This window comes from Phodopus roborovskii, unplaced genomic scaffold (assembly GCF_943737965.1).
Source record: "Phodopus roborovskii unplaced genomic scaffold, PHOROB, whole genome shotgun sequence".
In the NCBI taxonomy this organism is placed as follows: domain Eukaryota; kingdom Metazoa; phylum Chordata; class Mammalia; order Rodentia; family Cricetidae; genus Phodopus; species Phodopus roborovskii.
In genome coordinates, this window is record NW_026126514.1 from 6,469,451 (window position 1) to 6,491,609 (window position 22,159).

Below are 22,159 nucleotides of genomic sequence, written 5' to 3' on the forward strand. Positions count from 1 at the left end.
GAACCAGTCTACCTCAAGACCCAACAATTCAACTCTTAGGTATATACCCAAAGGATGCACATTCATACAACAAGGACATCTGTTCAACTAAGTTCATAGCAGCATTGTTTGTAATAGCCAGAACCTGGAAGCAACCTAGATGCCCCTCAACTGAAGTATGGATACAGAAAATATGGTACATTTACACAATGGAGCACTTAGTACTCAGTGGGAAAACAAAAAACAATGGGATCTTGAAATTCACAGGCAAATGGATGAAACTAGAAGAAACCATCCTAAGTGAGGCAACCCAGTCACAGAAAGACAAACATGGTTATGTGCTTATTCATATATTGATATTAGACATAGAGCAAAGGTTTATCAGAATACAATCTATACCTCCAGAGAAGTTAGGAAACAAGGAGGACTGTAAGAGGGATATACATGGCCCCTCAGTAAAGGGGAAAGAGATAAGAGACCCTAAATAAATTGATAGCATGGGGGGCAGAGAACGAGGAGGGGAGAAGAGGAGGGAAAGGAAAGCATGAGGGGCCAGGAAGATTGAATGGGGAAATGAACAAAGGAGAGCAAGAAAAGAGACACATCAATAGAGGGAGCCATTATAGGTTTAAAGAGAAGTCTGGCACTTAGGGAAATGTACAGAGATCCACAAGGATGACTCCAACTAGGAATCTAAGCAATAGTGGAGAGGCTACCTTAAATGCCCTTCCACTATAATGAGAATGATGACTACCTTAAATGCCATCCTGGGGCCTTCATCTAGTAACTGATGGAAGCAGAAGCAGAGATCCACAGCTAAACACTGAGCAAAACTCCTGGAATCCAGTTTCAAAGAGGGAGGAGTGAGGAACAAAGGCGTCAAGACCATGCTGGGAAAATCCACAGAAACAGCTGACTTGAACAAGTGGTAACTCATGGACCCCAGTCCCTTGGCTGGAGAACCAACATAAGACCAAACCAGGGCCCCTGAAAGCGGGTGTCAGCTAGATGGATTGGGCAGTCTATGGGGCCTTTGGCAGTGGAACCAGGATGTATCCCTAGTGCATGAATGGACCTGGGAGCCCATTTTCCATGGAGGGTTACTCCCTTAGCCTAGAGACAAGGGGGTGGGGGATTGGGGAGAGTTGGGAGGGTGAGGGGGTGGGGGCCTGCAGGTGTGGACCTAGGTCCTACCCCAAATGACATGACAGATTTTGATGATCCTTCATAGAAGGCCTCACTCTCCCTGGGGAGTGGATGGGGGATGGGAAGGAGAGGGAACTGGGATTGACAAGTAAAATACGATTGTTTCTAATTTAAATAACATTTATTAATTGAAGGAAGGAAGGAAGGAAGGAAGGAAGGAAGAAAGAAAGAAAGAAAGAAAGAAAGAAAGAAAGAAAAAGAAAGAACGAAAGAAGTTGCCAGGCATTGGTGGCCCATGCCTTTAATTCCAGCACTGGAGAGGCAGAGGCAGTGGATCTCTGTGAGTTTGAGAACAGCCTGGTCTACAGAGCTAGTTCCAGGACAGGCTCCAAAAACAATACAGAGAAACCCTGCCTCGAAGCACCCCCCCCCCCAATATAGAGTTTAGTATGTTTAATTGCCAGGTGACAGGATCCTTCCTTTATATCTACCTGGAAAGGGACTTTAAAAAAGAAAAAGAAAAAGAAAAACAAACAAACCAAAAAAAAAAAAAAAAAAAAAAAACCCACACACCAAAACAAAACAAAAACAAAAACAAAAACAAAAAAAAACAAAAACAAAAAACAAAAACAAAACGCATTCTTTGGGTTGTGAATTTGCAAAGGGATTGGTTGGGAGTGGAGAAGGGCAGCAAAGGAGTCACAGAGAGGAGATATAAAGGTAGAAATGTAGAAATGATGTCAATGCAGTACACACACACGAAATTCTCAAATTTGTAAATTAAAAAAAAACACATTGACTAAACATTCAGAGTTTATATTTTAAGTTCCTGTTAGGTATGAAGCTTGTTGAAGACCTGGTGAATTATGGAGAAATATTATCTATGTGTCAACAATGGAATATTTGCCTAGTTAATATCTTGGGAGTTTCATTTTTCTTGGTCTTCTCCACTTTAGAAGTGAGATGAAAACCCTTCCCCTTCCCCTCCCCATTTCCTCAAAGGAAAAGTTCACTTTTAGTATAACATAAATGTAATCTTTAATCTTTGCTGTTTAAAAAAAATGTATAAAAGAAACAACTGCTTGGCTCTTTTTTTTTTTTTTTTAATGTGGTTTTCCTGGTTTCGGGCAGATGTTGTTGCATTGAGTTTTTGCTTGTTTTTTGAGAATGGGGAGGGAGGGGGAGAGGACCTGGAAAGATTTGGGGGAGGAGAAGAATATGATCAAAATATTTCAAATTTAAAAATTGCTTTAAATACAATAATAATAATATATAATAATAATAATCCCCCAAAGTAGCAGCTGCGAGTGAAGGGGAACTTCATAAAAGCTAAGGGAAACACTTCGTGATATATATGATCGAGAAGGGAGTACCATTTTTGTGATGATGTGGTCACTCATCCTATCCAGTTTACTTAGAAGCAGAGCAGAGTTTAAATAGCTGGAGTAAATTACTTTGATGAAAAAGAGATGTAATCTAATCAGAATTAAACTGAACTGAAAAATATTTAAGGAGACTTAGAAGCTATCTTGAGTAATGTCTTTAAAATGTGTTGGAAGCTGGGCCTGAGGGCACATACCTGTAATACCAGTACCTGGAAGTTAATGAAGACAGTAGAAACAAGAGTTCAAAGGCAGCCTCTATGGCAAAATGAGTTCAAGGCCAGTCTACACTATGTGAAATAAATCTCTCTGTCTCTCTCTCTCTCTCTCTGTATGTGTCTGCGATCTAATAAATAAAAGTATTTTTAAAGTAAAAATATTGTACACTCTTTTTAAAATCTTTTGAAAGTCATTTTGTTTTCCAAATTTAAAAAGAAAGAAAGGGAGGCATCAATTCCTCAGGCTCGTATGCTACCAAAAATTATGGAACATAGGACAATTCTCCAAACTGTTTTAGAGGAGCCACAAAACTATTCAAAACATTTATTTATGTGCCATAGAAAACTTTTTTTTATCACATTTAATGTCAAGTGATCTTTCTGCAGCATGATGACTTTTTTTTTGTCAGCAAACTTCCCTTCTGATCGCAGTACATTCTTCCTCTATCTTCACAGATGTCACCTGCCATCCATTTCCATTTCCATTAGAGGGGCTTGGCATCGTCATTTGTGTTATGTAAAGGGAAAGATCTTTAGTATGAGTGATTGCAAAGCCTGTGGACCTCAAATGCAGTTTTTCTCTTATTCACCAATATGGAGACATTGAACTGGGGAGATAATGCATTTAGGATTGCTGAGGGTATCAAAATCTTTTAATAGACAGCAGTCATTTTCTCTAACTGCTTTATATCTCTTGGTGTCAGCCTAATAATTATATGCTATCAATTTTGTGTCATTTCCTCCAGGATTCCCTATCTGCTGTGCACCACTTTTAACTCTTTCTCTTTACCCAACAGACAGTCTAATTGCTGTATCAGAGGTTTACTTGAACCCATTTAAAATAGTATAGATTTGACCCTAAAATTGTGCATCTGCGGTTGAGTATGCATTTACACCAAACTTATAGCTGTAAGTTTCATTGAAGAATGAAGCCTCACATTTAATGCAGGTTTTGAATGAAGATTTACTATAAAATAAGTGAATAATAATGCCAGGTTATTTTGGAAAATGTCCTTTTATGCATTTAATACAATCACAAAATGGCTGCCCACAGGTGGTCTTTTCAGAGGAGTTAAGCCACAATGCTTGGAACAAAAAGGACACAAGAATCTAATGTTCTTCAGAATTTAAAAAGCTGTTCACTTGCTTTTGTTAATTTTCAAATTTAGCCATGCCCATTATTGTCAAGTCCCAAATGCAGGACATTCTTTTTTTTTTTTTTTTTTTTTTCTTTTTCTTTTTTGACATTTTGCCCTAAATAGACACTGACTGAGGCTGACTCTACAACTAGCTGTTTTGTCACACAAGCGGAAACTAGTTGTGAACAATGAGCGAGCATTCTTGGTACTTAAATGGCTAAGGAATAGACAGACCAGTTTAGACATGAAGCAACTCTGGCACATTCTGGGTTAACAAAAGTGTGTTTGACAAAAGATGAATTTCTTTCCCTATATTTCCCCCAAAGTAAGTATTTAATTATGTCTTAACACATTTTCTCCTTTTTCCCCCCCTCTAGAGGATTATGTGCTCTGTGACAAGCTCATTCACTTGCTGAAGTTATCATGTGGCATTAAAGACCATACCAGTTAAAGCTTGCTACAAAACAGACTATTCTTTAACCAGATAATTACTCATTTAAGAGAAAAGGGTTAGGACATATATGTGGTTTCATTGTAGGCCTAACATTACAATGCATTGCTAGTATTTTGTAAGATGAAATTGTTTAGGAAGCTTATGGGAAAATTGAAAAAGGTGGCAATGCCTTTTTTTTTTTTTTTTTTCTAAGCAAAGGATCGGGATATATTAAATGTAAGAGGAAAATGTTTCAAAGGGGGTAATTTATAAGGAGAAGAAAACAAAACAACTTTTAGGGACAGAGCTCTGGTGTATGTTTCAGTCATAATTTTTATTAGACTACCCAATGAACTTTTGCCCTTCAAGGATTCCAATGTTTTCTAGTCTAGAGACTTTAAGATTAAATTACCAAAATGTACTTTATTTTAAAAGTACCCTTTTCCCTATATAAAATTGGGTTGGCCTCAAAGTCTGGTAAGGAAGTACAAGCAGGATTGTGGTTAGGCTAGACATTGCCTACACCTTGCCTTATGTTATTTCTCCATCCCATTGGCTGTAACTTGTGTTTGCGGGTCCTATCTAACTGCAAAGGAGTCTGGGAAGTGTAGTTTATTTGTTACTTTTTACTTGCTGTGATAAAACACTATGACTAAAGATATAAAAAAGAGAGTTATTTTTGGCTTATAATTCCAAAAGGATTAGAGTCCATCATGGCAGGAAACTGGGAGATCAACCAACACATGAAGCCAAGAGAGTTAACAGCAAGTAGGATGAGGATATACAATTTCAAAGCCCATCCCCCACGGAATTACTTCCCTTGACTATACCACCTAAACATCCCCAAACAGTGCCACCAGCTAGGAATCAAGCATTCAGATATGTGAGCCTATGGAGGGCATTCTTCTTCGTTCAAACCACCACAGGAAGCTTGTACTCAGATCCGAAAAGGAAAATCATATTTATGATGTTCTAACATTATCTCTGCCAAAATGATTTTTAGCAAATTATTAATTTGACTTTCTCCTCAATTGTTGAAGCATATCACCTGTGAGCTGGGCTTATTTGTATAGGCATCTCAAATATCTTTGTGACATCATAGACTAAATTGTTCCTTAGCACTTTGGGACAATTATTAAAATAACCTTCCAGCTTTTATGAAGTATTTTAACTGCTCTGGATTTAGGGAAAACACTTCTAATTAGCTACTACTAATTCTAAAAACTATCTACAGTTATTTACCTAATAAGTAGCGACCTTGAAACTTGTTCTTGCTTATGCAAATCTTACATCTAAATGTACAACAAAATGTTAAATCGTATAATAAATGCCCATGAAAGGAAGCCAAAAAGTGCTTTATAGATATTGTGGGATTCCTATGGTGCCATGATCTCAAATAAGACTGAAAGAGCATGAGACCCAACACACACATTACTGAAAGAAATTTTTCATTGAAAATTATCAGAGACAATGCTGGCAGAGAAGTTTTGAATGGATTATGACTTTCTGGATATATACATTGATGTATGTATATAATGTACATATATATATTATATTTTCTAACACATGATTGCACTTTATATTATCTAGTTCAAAAGTAGGTAAGGTATAAGTCTGCATCATAAAACTTAGCATCAAGTAGTATTGAATTTGTCTATTCTTTTATTATCCTCTTAGAGTGATTGTATTGTAGAACTAGAAAATGATGCCCTAATTAATTTCGGCAGCTAGTCCAGCAACATGGACAGAAGCAATTCATCTGCACTTATGAAACAAATTGGTAGTGAGAATCTATTCTGCTGCCGAAACCAAATAGATTTTTCATGATATTGTTATGCTAAGTTGAACATCACACCTTTTGTGTTCTCTCCATTTGGCCTTGAATAAACATTAGGACAATAATAATCTAAATGATTTGCAAGTGGTCGTGAGCAGTTGCCCATCTGCTTTGGACAAAATTATGCAAATCAATTACATGGACATAAAAGCCAAACAAATGTGGATGAATCAACAGTATAAATAAAATGTGTGAACCCTTATTTTTTTAATCATATATCACCCCTCCTAACCAAAGATGAGTAAATTAGACTCATTAACCTTGAAAAATTATATGATTTGTACATAATAGGTTTGAAACAATACTTTGCCTCTTGGTTATGATGAATACTTTTGTCAATGGCACAGTATAGCATAATTGGAAGTTGACAATGGGATTATTTGGAAATGGTTTTTTCTTTCCTAGAGAAACTGTTTCACGAAATTGGCTGGTATTTGTTGCCACTCTAGAACTCCAACTGAAAAAATCTAATTGCTCCATCATATTTAGATAGAAGCGAGTGAATACTTTGCTGTAGGGGTGAAGTGAGCATGCATTACCTTTTAACAAATTAACACTGAATCTGTTGACAGAGATTTGACTTAAAAGAATCTGAAATAAACATTGTTTGGCTTTTCACTGGACATTTGTCAATAAAATCTCATAAAACTATTTATTGCTATCCTCAAAACCCACCAATCAGAGTTTGTGGATGGGGTGGATCTGGGACATTAAGAAGTGAATTTGATTAAAATACATTTATGAAATTCCCAAGGAATTAATAAAAATATTTTTTGAGATAGGGTTTCTTTGTGTAATAGCTCTGGATGTCCTGGAACTGGCTTTGTAAACCAGGTTGGCCTTGAACTCACAGAGATCTGCCTGCCTCTGCCTCCCAAGTACTGGGATTAAAGGTGTGTGCCACCACCACCTACCTCAATAAAAATATTTTTAAGATATCAATAAAGAAAATTTTCATTTGGAGTAAAGGGAGCAAAATCTGAAGCATTCTCTCCCTGGAGGGGGTCCTTGCAGTGAAGTGAAATTTCACAAAGCTACTTATTGTTCCAGCATCACAACTGTTTTGATGGCTTTTACTAGAAAGCTCTGTGACTGGAGTTTCTGGTTCAAGTTTTCTGGTTCCCTTTAGATGCTTCAACGTCATTGCCTACTGGTTGTCCCTCACTGTCAAAGAAGCTCTCTGTTACCAAGAACTTGGCTGAAAATTCCAGTGGCCATCCTTCCAGAACAGTTGTGGATGAAAACATTTGTTTCCAAGACGAGGTGAGTATGTACTTAAGAGACAGACTTGTAATTCAGAAACAGAATGGCTTGGTGTAGGAAGAATAATTTGGTTGTCCACTTATTAAGCTGGAAGAGGTTTTATACACTGATACCTAAGAGACACCCTAATATGTCACCAGCCTTGACAGAATGTTCTTTATTTAGCTTATCTATTCTGCAAATCTACCACATAACATGACCACACAGAAATGATTTTCTTTCCACTTGCATCTTCTATTTCTATAGTATCATCTTTCCTGATAACTTTAGTATTTTCTCCTTTCTTAGCTCTCTCTTAAGAGAGATTTTCTTTCATATTCTTCCTCTCCTTCTTTCTCCCAAATTTGCTTCTGACAGTGAGATGGGGGAATGAAAAGATGGATTAGCTGTTAAGAGTACTTGCTGGACCATCATAAGGATCAACGTTTGGGTATTGGCATGCATGTAGCAGGCTGGACATCCTGTACACATCTGTTATCATAGCTGGAAAAGAGGTAGAGAGAAGAGGCTCACTTAGGGTTTCTGGCTTCCAGCCTAGTTAATAAAACACAAGTCCCAGATTCAGGGAGAGACCCTACCTCAAAGGACAGAGAGTAATGGAGGGGGACATGTGGTATATTCTTCTGACGTCCACATGCACACACAGTGTGTATCCACACATCTATGTGAACATACACACACACACACACACACACACACACACATACACACACACATTTAATCAAATAAATCTGAAGGTGAGATGCCATAAATGTGTTATATTCTGAGCCTTAGGTTTGTAGTTTGTTCTGATGATGTCTGGGCAATTTTTATAATTTCTACTTGCTGCCTTTCTCTGTGTGTGTTCTTTCTCAGAGCACCTGCACACATCTTGATTTCTTAATCACTCAGGGTTGTCGCTTGCGATTGTTGTGTTTTCAAAGCTCTTCATGCATCAGGATTAATCCAGAGGACTTAAGTTTGGCAGTGGGGGAGTTAAAACACTTGAGGAGTAGTGTAAGTTCTTAATTAATACAGAAAGAAGAATCACTTATAATTTATTTCAAAATATCCAGTGCTGATCCAAATAATATTTTGGAGTAAATGGGTGTGTGGTGAACAGTCTTCCATGGTTCCTCATTCACAGATTCTCCCTGCTGGTGTGAGGGCTGTTCAGAACAGCACTTCACTTTTTGGTTTATTTATTAAGATCCTGCACTCAACTATAAGAAATTAGCCTCCTAGAGGTGAATCACTTCCTACACTGCAAAGAAGAAGCCTGTACTATAGCAAGGAGAAAAGCTTGCATCCATTCCTGAAGCAGACAATAAAGAAAAGATCAAATAGGTTTATTGCATGGTCTGTTCCAAGTGGGAAATAGGGCAGCTGGGTGTTTGAATAATGTGCGCTGACTGCCTGACAGGGTGAGCTTGTTACATCCCATTAGACAAGGGGTATGTCCTAGATGGAAACATGATGGGGTTTCTTTTTTTGGTGAACTTTTAAACCCAAAGCTCTTTAGTAATTTAAAAATGGAACGCCTTAAAGAAAAGTGGTTTCCACCGGGTAGGACATTCTGAACGCTAATAGCATGACTGCAATAGAAGAGACACCAAGAGAGTTCCAGTCGAGCGAGACCTGTGTCCGGTATGCAAAATCACCTGGCTACAAGTCAGTCAGTGCTTTGATTATCTGAAAAGTGCTCCTGTGAGGCAGTGTTCCCTCTCCTGTTTTCACGGAGTGTACTGTCTGCTGGTTTGCTGGCTTAGTTTCCAGATAACTAATGCCAATTAGACTTGGAGTCTCTCAGCTAAAAAACAGTGTACTTTTTCAATAATAGCTACCTTGACTAAGATGTAGCTCAATGGTAGGGCCCTGAGTTCTACCACCAACACTGAGGGAGTGGGGAGTCAAGAATAAGGGCCACCTCGGGACAAAGTTGTCTAATTTACAATTAAGCTGCCTGCCTGAGCAGAGCCGTATACGAATCTCCAAGAAGGCACACAAGGACTAATTCAATTACTCTGTGTTGGTCATGCCTGCTCCCACTCATTTTCTCTCTTCTTTTCTTTGCTATCATAGTATAAAAGGAAGCACAAAAATATCCACTTACTTTTAGGAATAAAAGCTCACCTACAGCCAACAATCCACAAGCATGCGTCACAGAAAGATCTATGTGACCCTCACTAGCGCACTTTGCTCAACTAAGGAACTTTTTGATAGTGAAAATTTTGTTCACCAAGCATTAGTTTTGGAAGGATCCTTAAGCCCTACTGCTCATATATTCAAAAATCATATAAGAAATACTGAGCACTGACTGTATACGCAACACTGGAGTATATCAGGCATGTAGCTGACACAGTGGTCTCCACACCCACCCTATCAAAGTTACTGGTTCTGTGTTCCATTCTCTGGAGTTTGTAGTGGGTGGTTAGCAAGTTAATGAAGTATGTGTGTCATGACTCTGCCAGGGTTTCTATTAGGTAGGACTAAGGTGTCTTGAGGGAAGAGACGTTTCTCATTCTAGCAGGGCTCATGCTGTGAGTGACAAGCCATTAGCTAGCTGCCCAACCAGCCTGACTCTACCTATGTCATAGCAGAGGTGTGACGATTCCATTCCAGAGTTGGGAGCACAGATCTGCTGTGGACCTGCTTTTAGAACATAGATCCAACAGAGCCCTGTTAGCCAATGGCAGATACTGGGCATGTGAAGAGATGTGTCAGTACACTTATAGGTGGGTTTCTCTCCTGTAGCTTTCCTTCTTTTACATGAGCACCTCATTGTGAAGGGCATCTTTTGAAATATGTGGCTTGCTAGAACTTATGATGTGTTAGAAAAGGAAAAAGTCAGGCTGGTGTGGTGGTGCATGCCTTTAAGTGCAGAGGCAGGCAGATCTCTGTGAATTCAAGTCCAGCTTGGTCTACAGAGTGAGTTCCAGGACAGCCAGGACTGTTTCACAGAAAAACTCTGTCTCAAAATTAAAAAAAAAAAAAATCCAAGTTCAATGATCTCTGTATCTCTTCCTTTGAGAAGCCAACTGCAGTGCTACACATTTTTGTAATTTTAATTTACCAATTACCCCTTTCTTCTTGTGTTTTTATAGAAGACCACCTCAATTTTTCCCCTACACACATTGTAGTCCCTCTCCCTATAGAAGGAAGAATACAGACCTGAGAGAGAACAACATCAGGCAAAGTCATCCTGCCTTTTTACTCCTCACCTCACCCTTGAGTCTAAAGGCCATTCTCTGCAAACCGGGGTAATACAGATACAGTAACCTCTTGCTTACTATAGGCACACATCTGATGAGGAAATGCATGAGAAGTCCGCCAGAGTTTGTATGCAAAGCTCCAGCTACTAGGTCTTTGTTCACTTTTCTATATTTTTAAATCATTTATCTATTATAAAAATCCAGAATTAAATAAAATTTTACATTTTAAGTGTTGCTACTTTAAACACTGTATTTAAGCCAATTGCACTAAGGCATTTCAAATATATTCATTGTCGTTTCTTCATATGGACGTTTTTCTGAAATTGAAGCTCTGAGACTTAGAGGTTAAAGGTTAAGACCCTTTCTGTCACAACCACTTCTTAATCAAATTCATGTACCAAAGCATCTTCATCAATTCTCTGCATTGTAGCCAGTAGCCAGGGTGAGCCTGAAAATTTGCAAGTCTGTTGGGATGATACCCTGACCCCCCTCCATTGACCTCTTTGCCCTATTTGAAAAACCCTTTGGGCCCAGATCCTTCCTCCCTCTCAAAGGCTTGTGTTCCACTCCCCCATTTCCAGCAGCCGGTGGTGCATTCCACGTATGCCAGATGAACAATGAACTAGGTTGAATGAGTACGTTTAGTACAGGATGGTTGCATTTTCTAGAGCCTCTACTGAATTACAGAATTCAGCCAGATGGTCTACTTGCTGCTTTTGAAAAAAAGTTCATTCAACAACTTTAATATATATTTTAAATATATCTGCATTTGGCTACTAGTAAAAGATAATCATATTGAAAAAATCAGTTTGTATATTTAAATGTCTTTTGTTTTTGAGGTAGTATTTTTTTCTTTTATTGGAATTTTCTAGTTTGTAAGTCATGAGGATAATGTGCTTTGGTTAAGGAAGTCCTTATTCCTTCTGTCTAGTTTTAGTTAGAAGATAACATTTTCTTTGAACCTCATGCTTTGTTTGCATCTCACCCATCTATAAACTTTTGAAAGGTGGTAGAGTCTGATTGGTTTGAAATGTTTCCTTACTTTCCCCACTACCAAAATTAAAAAAAAAAAAAAATGGGAAGGATCTTTTTTGTTCTACACAAAGCCCCTACTAGTGGTTTTTCTCAAATGCATCTTTGAGGGTCCAATTCAGAAAACCTGGTTACTTTTACTTTGGTTATGAGCTCTTTCAAAATTCACTGAGAGTTAATAGTCATACACACATCCAGAGCTAGAGGATTCATGCTGTGTTCCGTGGATGGCCCATGACTATCCTCTGCCTTCATCACCCTCCATCTTGGGGAGCTGAGCTTCACTCCCTTGCAAAACTACTGTCCTAGGTGGGATTGTTGACTTTCACCCTCACTCCTGTAGGGTGGGGAGCTCACAAGACCCTCATCTGTATATCCAGCTATTCTTTAGCACCTGTTGTATACAATTCTGCCTTATTGTATGTCCATGTGAGCCAGGAGGGGCTAGCATATACATGTCTAGGAAGACTGGGAAAGTCTTCATCCTTGCTGGATACATGTTTTCCAGGTACAGCACATATTCCTGTAACTGTGATGGCTTGGATAGGTATGGCCCCAATAGACTCATGTGTCTGAGTGCTTGACCCATAGGGAGCAGCACTGTTAGGAAGTGTGGCCTTGGTGGAGTAGATGTGGTGCTGTTGGAGGAAGTGTGTCACTGTGGGGGTGGGCTTTGGGATCTCATAGTCTCAAGATACACCCAGTATGGGACACAGTGGCTTCTGCTGTCTACAGATCAAGATGTAGAACCCTCAGCTCCTCTGGTACAATGTCTGCCTGCACATCACCATAAAGATAATGGACTAAACCTCTGAAACTGTAAGCCAGCCCCAATGAATTGCTTTCTTTTATAAGAGTTGTTGTGGTCATGGTATCTCTTCACAGCAATAGAAACTCTAAGACAGTAACCCCTTACCTCCATCTATAAGTAAGCCTAATAGATTCGTTGGTTCCCCAGAGTGAACTTTGCTGGAATCCAGCACTGGTTTGTTGTTAAGACCTTAGGAGGAGGGCTAGATTTTGTTTATGTTTATCCCTGGAAAGGAATTTCAGTAACAAACTGAGGATGAGTTTGGGAAGAGCAATGGAGTCCATGATGTGGGGAGTGAGACCAATGTTGTATGAAGAGAGGGTATTTGCAGCAGAAATTTTGACATGGTGGCTTGTTCCTACAAGGCTTGTTGGGGTAGTGGCAGGGACATGGACAGTGCATAAATGTGTGAGACATGTAAGGTGACTCTGATCAGGTAGGGCCTGTTGGCAAGAGAAATCCCAGGATGGCAGTCTTCTTCCTGGTGGTGTGTAGTAGCAGAACTGCCTGATGAGTGCCCAGGAACTATGGAAATGTTCTGAGAACTACTTGAACATCTAGAGGTGAGATTCCAAGCCCTGCAAATATCACAGCAGGAGCAGAGGTGTCAGCAAGCAGCTGGTGAGGCCACCTGGCCACTGCTGAGTAATAAGAAATGTGCCAGATGTCAAGGTGGAATCTTGGAAAGAGACTGCTGGTGTGAGGGAGAAATCACCACAGGAGACGTGAGGGTGGTGTCCTCAGTATTGCTCTCTGACTCAGGCAGCAAATTAGATTAAAAAGAAAGAGAAATAGAGGTGTTGGCCTGCCAGTTTTTATGGGTAGGCATCAAAAGGAGAAGAGGGCCTAGATTAGACCAGCAATACAGAGCCCCTCTGGGACCCTAGGACCTGGGATAGGAATGAGGAAGGGGTGATGTAAACAGCAAAAGAGACCCCTCCTCAGTATAACTGTCTTGTTATATGTGTGTATAAATGGAAGGTTTGGGCACCAGATGTGTAGACTGAGGACATGACTGTTCCAAGGTGAGGCTGAGGGAAGGTTCCCTTCTTTCTTTCTTTCTTTCTTTCTTTCTTTCTTTCTTTCTTTCTTTCTTTCTTTCTTCTTTCTTTCTTCTTTCTTCTTTCTTCTTTTTTCTTCCTTCCTTCCTTCCTTTCTTTCTTTCTTTCTATTATTATTGTATAGATGAGGGAGAGAACAGCCAGAGGCATCTGGAAGAGTCCAGAGCAGGGAGAGAAAGTAGTAGACTGAACATGGCCCTCAGATTGGGCTGGGCCATGAGAGGAGAGAGGGGGTGGTTATAGAGGAGCACAAAGAGCTCAGACAGAGACTGGGAGAGGGGGCCAAGAGAGAGGGTGTCAAGACAGAGAGTATAGTAGGATCACAAGGGAATGAGAAGTTCGGGGTGGGGATGCCCATGAACTGCAGTTTAGGTAGGGACCACTGTGAGAAGAGCCATGGGTATTTGTGACCCTGTGGAAGCCAGCATGGGCTTTGGTGTGTTAATAGACACCACAAATAACCATTTGTCTTCACTTTCTTTTGGATCTCACAATATGGATAGCATAACTTTGAGTGTTTTGAAGATTTAGGGATATGTAAGTGCATTGGGAAATTAATTCACAAAGGGTTCAAAGGCCAGGTGTTACTGTAGCATTCTTGAGAGCTTCATGGTTGAATAAGGCACAAGTGATATCTACCAAAGGAACTGGAAAAAACTTGCATTAGTCTGGGTCTCTAAACATTAAAAAGAACGTAAAAGTTTAAAAACAGATGTTCCCAAAAGGCATATGGGGGTTAATTTGGAATCCCGGAGTGAAGAATGAGTTACCTTCTTAGGAGTTGTTGGTCAGAGACCCTGGAGGTACCTCAAACAGTAAAGGCTGCTGCCACTCTTCTTGGTTGAATTTCAGAACTGAGTAGTAAGAAGATACTATTGTTGAAGAGGTTGCATGCTTTAGCTTCTGGACTTGGAGATATAAAGGAACGACTCGGCCAGCCCTAAGTGTCCCCTCCCTACAAGCTAGCTCCTATTGTTATGCCCAGTTCATGGGACCCCCAAAAGACCACCACCAAGGAGGCAACTCACCGAATCCAAAAACAAAGGTTTCCTTTATTTGCAAGCTGCAGCAAGAATTCTGCCTGCTAGGGAGCTAGCAGAATATGGCTTACAGCTAAGTGGGGGTGGAGGGATAGGGGAGGTTTAAAGGGAAAGTTCACAAGGCTGAAAGTCTTGAGATTACAAAGCTTCTGTGGTTACATAAGATAAAACAATAACTGTGTTTAGGCAGAATATAATTGAGCAGGATATTGAAGGGGAAACAAGTTTGTTAATTCTCCTGGGCCAGGGAATTTTTTTAAATTTTTATTTAATTTTATATAACAAAGTCCAATTAAATGAAAACAAACATTTATACACAACATTTGGGAATTTGGGCGTCGCTCTTTCCAAACTACTTCCTGCTGGTAAGGGGCGCTGTCTTGGGGGATTCGAAGAAGATTCAGATATCCTAGCTGCAGTCTGCAGGGCCGCCTTGTCCAGCCTTTTGGAATGTAGGATCAGCCTGTACTCTGTTTCAGGCGGTCTGGCGTGATCAAACCACATTAGTCTGGAAGGAATCCACATCTTTTCATTTTCTGTGGAAACAAAAATAGAAATACGTTTCCCCAGTAACTTGTTCTTCAACTTAAATTTTGGAGTCAAAGCGTTTTTTTTTTTTTTTTTAATTTATTATTTTACATGTCGATACCAGTTCCCTCTCCCTCCCTCCTTCCCTCCCTCCCCCAGCCCTCCCTCCCTCCTTCCCTCCCTTTTGCCCTCTCTGCCCTCTCCCATGCACTCTAAACACCCTCCCCTCCCAACCCCCCACCACAATACCATATGTAGGAGAATGCCATCCAGTTGGGGTCATGTAGATCTGACAGGTCCTATGAAGTAGGGACTAGGGCCTCTCTCCTATCTCTAGAATAAGGCAGTTATCCCTCCATGGGGGATATGTTTGCAAAGTCCTTTTGTGCACCAGGGATACATCCAGGGATTTTTACAGCTGTGAGTTGATGGCTATCTGGTCTTCTCTAGGACAGAGAAATGTTGACATAGCTAGGGTATGTTATCTGGTCTTAGTCCTCTAGTCACAAACCCAGTCCTTATCTGTCAGGCTGCCTTTGGGAGCTCAGAGAAGCTTGAAAGTTTTCTTTTTCCTATATGGGCTTTGAAGTCTAAGTTTTTAGACTTTCATTTTTCCTATTTCACTATAGTACCAGAAGTTGCTACTGAGCATGATTGAGAGAAGTTAAGGCCGTTCAACTGTGGGTCTTGCTTTACTTGGATTCTGCTGCACAATGAAGTGCCAGGTCAGATGTGCCAGCCAGAGAACAATGGCTTCAGTGGTTATGGATACAACCAACTTTCCTCTGACTGGACTTAAGGCTCATCTCACAGAGAACATTCACATCTGGATGGGGGAACTTAGACAAAAGCCTGTTCCCAGGGAAGTAATAGGCTCTAGTAAAGAAACAACTACTTTTGGTTGGTTAAATGATGTGCCAGCTTAAGTGCTCCCCAACATTTGTGTTTACAATCAGGTTATTATTGCAGCCCATCTGTTTAGATACATTTCTGATTTCTGTTTTCCTCCTTTTCCTCACTCGTGGTTCTTGTGGTTTTTTTTTTTTTGTTTTTGTTTTTTGTTTTTTAATGGGACAAATACACAGAAGAATCATCAACTGCTACGTTCTGAAAAATGGAGAAATGAATAAAAAGGCATGAGGATGCAGCTCCCTGATGGAGTAAGAGAAATAGAGTAACACATCTAGATCACCCCCTCCACAGCTCAGAGATTATCGTGGAAGATGGAGCAGAAAGATTTAAACTGGAGGAAAGGGTGAGGAGTGTTGTATGTGACTATCCTCCAAGTCAAGTAACTACCATGTTGGTGGGTTCAGCTTTACCCTCCTTGTAAAAAGATTATCTCAGATGGACACGTTGAGTGTTTATATTCACTCACAGAGGAGTGGAGAGAGAGGTCACAGTGCCTCAGTGAGTATCCAGCCACTCCCTACCACCTGTTGCATGCAACTCTGCCCAAATTATATGTGGCCTAAGGGAAGGGCTAGGGAATGTGGAAGTTGGGGAGTGGGGTGTCTTCATCCAAACAATTCTGGATAAAGGCTTTCTGGGTATAGGTACAGCCTTTGATAATTCATACTCAAATTTATCTAGGCATGATATTCCAAGTTTTAGGTTTTATAAATGGGCTTTTTCATTGTCAAACAATCGGGGACATATGTACTTCCTGTTAATCTTGTCTCCTCATTATGCAGAATTAGTATGCTATAATAGAAACAGATAAATAAAATTAGCTGTTTAACCCAGATTTTAATTTCTCATTCATACAATGTTTATATATCCACAAGCCTTCATCTGTTTGGCTGGTTGGTGTTTCAAGCTATAAAGAACGAACATTTGGGGTCCTGAGAGATGGCTTTGGGCTTAAGAGCATTGGCTGCTCGTCAGAGGAGCTGAGTTGCCTCATAGAAGTGGGCACTGCATATGCATGGTGCACAGACACACATCCAGGTAAAACACTCATACACATAAAACTGAAAAGCTGCTTAAAAGATGGAGAACTTTGGACAACTCAAAACTTAAAAGAGCTAAGTTAAACTGTAGGAGCGTACGCCCCCTTGTTGGTAATTGCTTTACAAAAGCATGAGATACAGCTGTGGGGAGGATGTTGAAGAAAAAGACTAAAGGAAGCATTGCTTTCCCCACTGTTCTAGACTGTTTTATCTAATGTGGCAACTGGAAGTGTGAAATCCATGCTGCCACCATGAAGTAGCCCAAATGTGAGAGCAGAAACCCGGGAAGAAACCAGGTCCTCAAGTGGCAGCATTGCTGACCTGTAACCTGTGAAATAACCTACACAGGCTCCTCTCCATTTACAAACCTTATGGTTTGAGCCAGTTCAGTAGTAATACAAGATATATAAACCCTAATAATGTTTAGCTTTCCTGGGTATTTTCATTTCTGTGTTCTCTTGAGCATGTTTTCCAAGTCCTGGGCTTTTCTAAAAGATTCCAACAGTTCTCTGAAAGGAAGCAATTGGTCTATTGTCAGGAATCTAGAAGAGACAGACACTAATGCAGGCTTACAGTATCAGAAATTTCACCTTTTTCATATCAATGTATTGTAGTCTTCCTGTGACTTCAGTTTACACGCAAATATATATACAAAAATACTATATAGAATATTTCAGAAGTGAATAATTTGTAAGTTTGCAAGTAGACCTGAATGTTCAACGTCTTTGCTCGGCTTATCCACACTGTGCACACCTCCCTCTAGACATCTCTGGAGAGGCCTCTTGGGTTTCAGATCTACTGTTGTAGTGCTCATGTTATAGTGACACGTAAGAGCCTAACACGTGTCACCATTTATGTCTTTCACCTCAGGCACCCATCGTGCAGGCAACTATATCATCCTAGCAGCACAGAAAAGGTGACTACCATACAGTAAGACATGCTGAGAAAGAGCCCATATTCAGGATAGCATTTCTTAAAAAAAAAAAAAAATTTATGTGTGTGAGTGCTTTGCCTACCTACATGTCTGTATACCACATTCATGCCTAACTTTGAATTCCTCCTTTCTGGATTTTCCTTTGTAAGAGTAAACAATGGTCAGAGACTAGGACTTTTCAAGCATCCCCCCCCCCCCCCGCAGACTTATTGCCATGATAGTTCATTTACTGCTATTCTTTCTACTGAAAGTAAGATTAGGGCTCTGAGAAGAAGGTGGAAAAAATCAGTGGGAAATAGCTGCTATTTAATTTGCTGCCATTTTAAGCCTGGAGTTTTTCGTTAGCAGCACAGTGACTTTCAAAGTCTAATTCCCAAGCTCTCAAGGCCTGAAGGCAGGAATCAAGGGAGACGATGTGGGAAACCCAGTTGTCAGTTAACATGAACACACATTTTAGGCCTAACTATACCTTTCTGTCTGCCATTTATGGGTCCTCTCTCATCTGTAACAAATAACTTGTTAAGCCACAGTTGTTTTAAAATTACATTCTAATAAATCTCTGTGGTGGCTTGTTCTTCAAAATTGGAAGCCAAGTGCTTGAAAAACTACCCACTCTAGACTCTATGCACACACACATAAGGCACCATATAACATGCTTATGTAGCTTGTATGAGGCCCTGGGTCCAATCCTGAAGTTGGGGGTGAGGCAAGGAAAAATAGCATGAAGATTGGGTAGGGGGATCTGTTTATATTTGACCTAGTTCTTTGGCATTTTAGTTTATTTAAGATGAAGTCTAATGTAGCCCTGTATAGCCCATTGCAAAAGCAGCAAACAGTAGTATTTATTAAATCTGGGTGGTTTAAGATGTGTTGTCTCATATATTCCTTTCTATACTTTCCTGTATATTTGAAATATTTCATATTTTAATGGACTAATTTCACAGTTCTAGAATGTCAAAAATTATTTCTTTTCCTTTGTTTGACAGAGCAAAATTGTATCATCGTTCAAGTTCCCAATTCCAGATAGTTTGGAAAAAAGTACTTCTTAGTGACTGGTGGTGGCACACAGGCCATCCTGGAAAGGCCATTTAGCACCCCCCCCCCCCCAGAGCGTTTTGTCATATAAGGATGGATGAGTTATTTTTGAAAGTGTCCCTATTTCTATTTGAGACTGTTTTTGTAAGGTTGTTTTAGATTTACAGAATTTAGAATCTGAGACTAGATTCTTCATGGCTTTCTCCCCTGCTCTTCCAGACGGCCCACAGGACACAGCTGATACTTAGATGGGCATGTCACTGTCACCAAGAAGGCATAGGTAGCTCACAGTAGGGCTCACTCTTATACATTCTGTGGGTTATAAAACTATACTCATGTCTGTCACTTAGGCATCTTATTAGTCTTTTCAATGCCCTAACCCTGCCCCCCCCCAGATTCCTCAGCTCCCTCTCATGGTGTCTGCTGACTGACCTTTTGCCTCCTCCATGATTTTGCCTATGTTCAGAATGTCACACAGTCGGAACTGTATTGTGTGAGATTTCTAGAGTCACTTCTTTTACTTAGAAATACACAATTATGTTTCTTCATCAGCTGACTGCTCTTTTCCTTTTAGGGCTGAATAAATCTCCTTTTTAGACACAGAAAGGAGTTTGCCAGACACTTTACATGCTTACTTTAAAAGAAGTAGGAACATGCACATGTACACTTTAGAAATATATTTAGCTATTAACATATCAGGAAAAATAAACATCATTTACCATCTAGTTCTAATGACTCTTACAGTTTAAAAAAAAGTAGACATATTTAAAGTTATTTTCTGAAAAACTTATAGAAGTATTAAGGATTTTAAAATCTTTATTAGAAACTTCACTAAAAGTTAAAGACATAGGAAACACAATTTTTCTTATTTCCTTGGTTTTGAAAGTATTCATACTTGACATGAGTAAGGATGGTTGGCTATAACTACCTGACAATCACATGCCACAAGGTGGAACAAATCCATTTCAAGAAACTGAGTCTGGAGAGAGACCATCTTTAAAGCCCCTTTCAGAGCTTGAAAAGTTCTGTTTTCTTTTATACTTAAAACCAAAACACCTTAAATGTATTCCTTGAAAGCTAAGGGGCTGGGTGTATGGGGGGAGGAAGACTGTCTATCTGGACTCAGTCTTTCTTGAACAATGATGTACTTTGAGCTATGTGAAAATGGGAAGACAACAGTCATAATTCATTGTGCTATTGCATTATACTTTAAAGTAATTTTATTTTTAGTCTTAGCATAGTAGAGAATAATTGTTGATTAATTCCTGGGATTAAAAAAAATCAAAATATTTCAATAAGATGTAGGAAAAATTAAATCATGAAGATTCCAAAATAGATTTCACAAGAGTCCAAAGAACCTATATTGAAATTTTGTCCTTTTGATATCCAACTTAAAAGTTATAAAACATCAGTTTTTATTTAATGAAATTTTAGGTTTATTTTTATGTGTTTGAGTTTTATGTGTGTTTGCCTGAATGTATGTATGTGCCGCATGTATGCCTGGTGCCTGAAGAGTTCTGAAGACGGCACCCGGTGACCCAGAACTGCCTTTACATTTAGCTGTGAACTACCATGTGGGTGCTGGGAACCAAACCCCGTCTTCTGTGAGAACAAGAGCTCTTAACCACTGAGCCATCTCTCCAGCCCCCAAATATCAATTTTTATAGATGTAACTCCTAAACATCTTGTTCAATGAACTGAGGTGCTCTATGATCATAAAACATCTTCAGTTAATGTCACTGAATTTTTTTTCTCAGTAAACTGAAATTTTATACAGCCCAATTGCACAATTGTCAGTGTAGACCACAGGCCAGAAACCCAGCCCTTTTTCTTTGTGGCAATAATCTTCATTCATTTCCTAAAGGCCTGCTCACATGTAGCAATGTTCGTTCTTGGTGATCTTATCAAGCCAGACATCATTATTTTGAGGTAGACACTGACCCACCCTAAAAAAAGAAAACATTATTCTTCCAGCTATTACAGGAAAAAGAACCCTAGAGACGAAGTGTTGTTAGTCCTAACTTCGAAGCACCCACAGAGCCCAAGTCTGGAGCAGGATCTACTTCCAGGAAGTTGGAGAAGCATGCTTCCTGCACTGGTGTTTGTTATGAACCCACTCAAGACTCTGTGGTTTGTAAATGGCCAGCTGCAGCCAGAAGTTAGGGAAGCCCAACCCCCTTATGAAACACTTGATAAAGTGTAACCTGGGATTGACTAGGGAGGAGGTGTTTTGCCATCCCTGAAAGCAAGTCTTTTACTGATCATTTACTGTACCCCTTTCTTTCAAGAGCACCACTGGAAGCACACAGTTGGGTGGGGAACTATATCAAGTAACAAAAGCTCTAAAGGAATGGCCATTAGGTGGCCTCAGTTAAGGGAGCAAGCAATCTGCCTCCCTAAACTCCTGGTATCACTTTTCGGTGAGCAATGCACTCAAGGAAAGACAAAAGGATGACAGCCTACAAGCTCTGGAGTAGTTACTGCCAGGACCTTATTATGGACAAATTATCTGCACGAGCTCTGTGCCATGGCAGGAAGTCCTGGCTCTTTCAGCAGGGTCCAGATGCAATAGTAAGCAGTGGTTCCTGGAGGTGGGGTTTTAAGAGTTGAGATGACACTATGTACTAAAGTCAGTCAAAGATAATTAGAAGAAGTTGAGGCTGGGCTGGAGAGATGACTCAGCTATCAAAGGCTAGGTTTACAACCAAAATATAAGTTGAGGTTACAAAGACAGAACCATTTTATCAGTTCACACAGGGAAACAAAAGTGTGGAGGCTTTTATCATTCTCAAGCAGAGGGCTGGAAAGATCAGCCAGGAGAATATCCTGACTGCATAAAAGATACAAGTAGTAAAGAAAGAATGAAGAGAGAGGGGGGAAAACAGAGTGAGTCAGGGGGCTGAACTCAGCCAGGGCAATGAATGAGTCAGACTGAATGCTGGTGACATTCTAAATCCATGGTGTTTAGTTATGCTTCCTCCAGTTAAGCTCCATATTCCTGATTCTTTTTTTTTTTTTTTTTTTTAACCTCTCCTCATTTACAAATGATCTGTGGTACACTTCTGAGTTTGCATCCAAACAGTTCTCAAAACAGCTACTTTGTAAGACTGGACATAACTGCAGCTGCATCTTTTACATGCTGTTTCTAGTCCCAGCAATAAAACTTCTCTGGGATGGC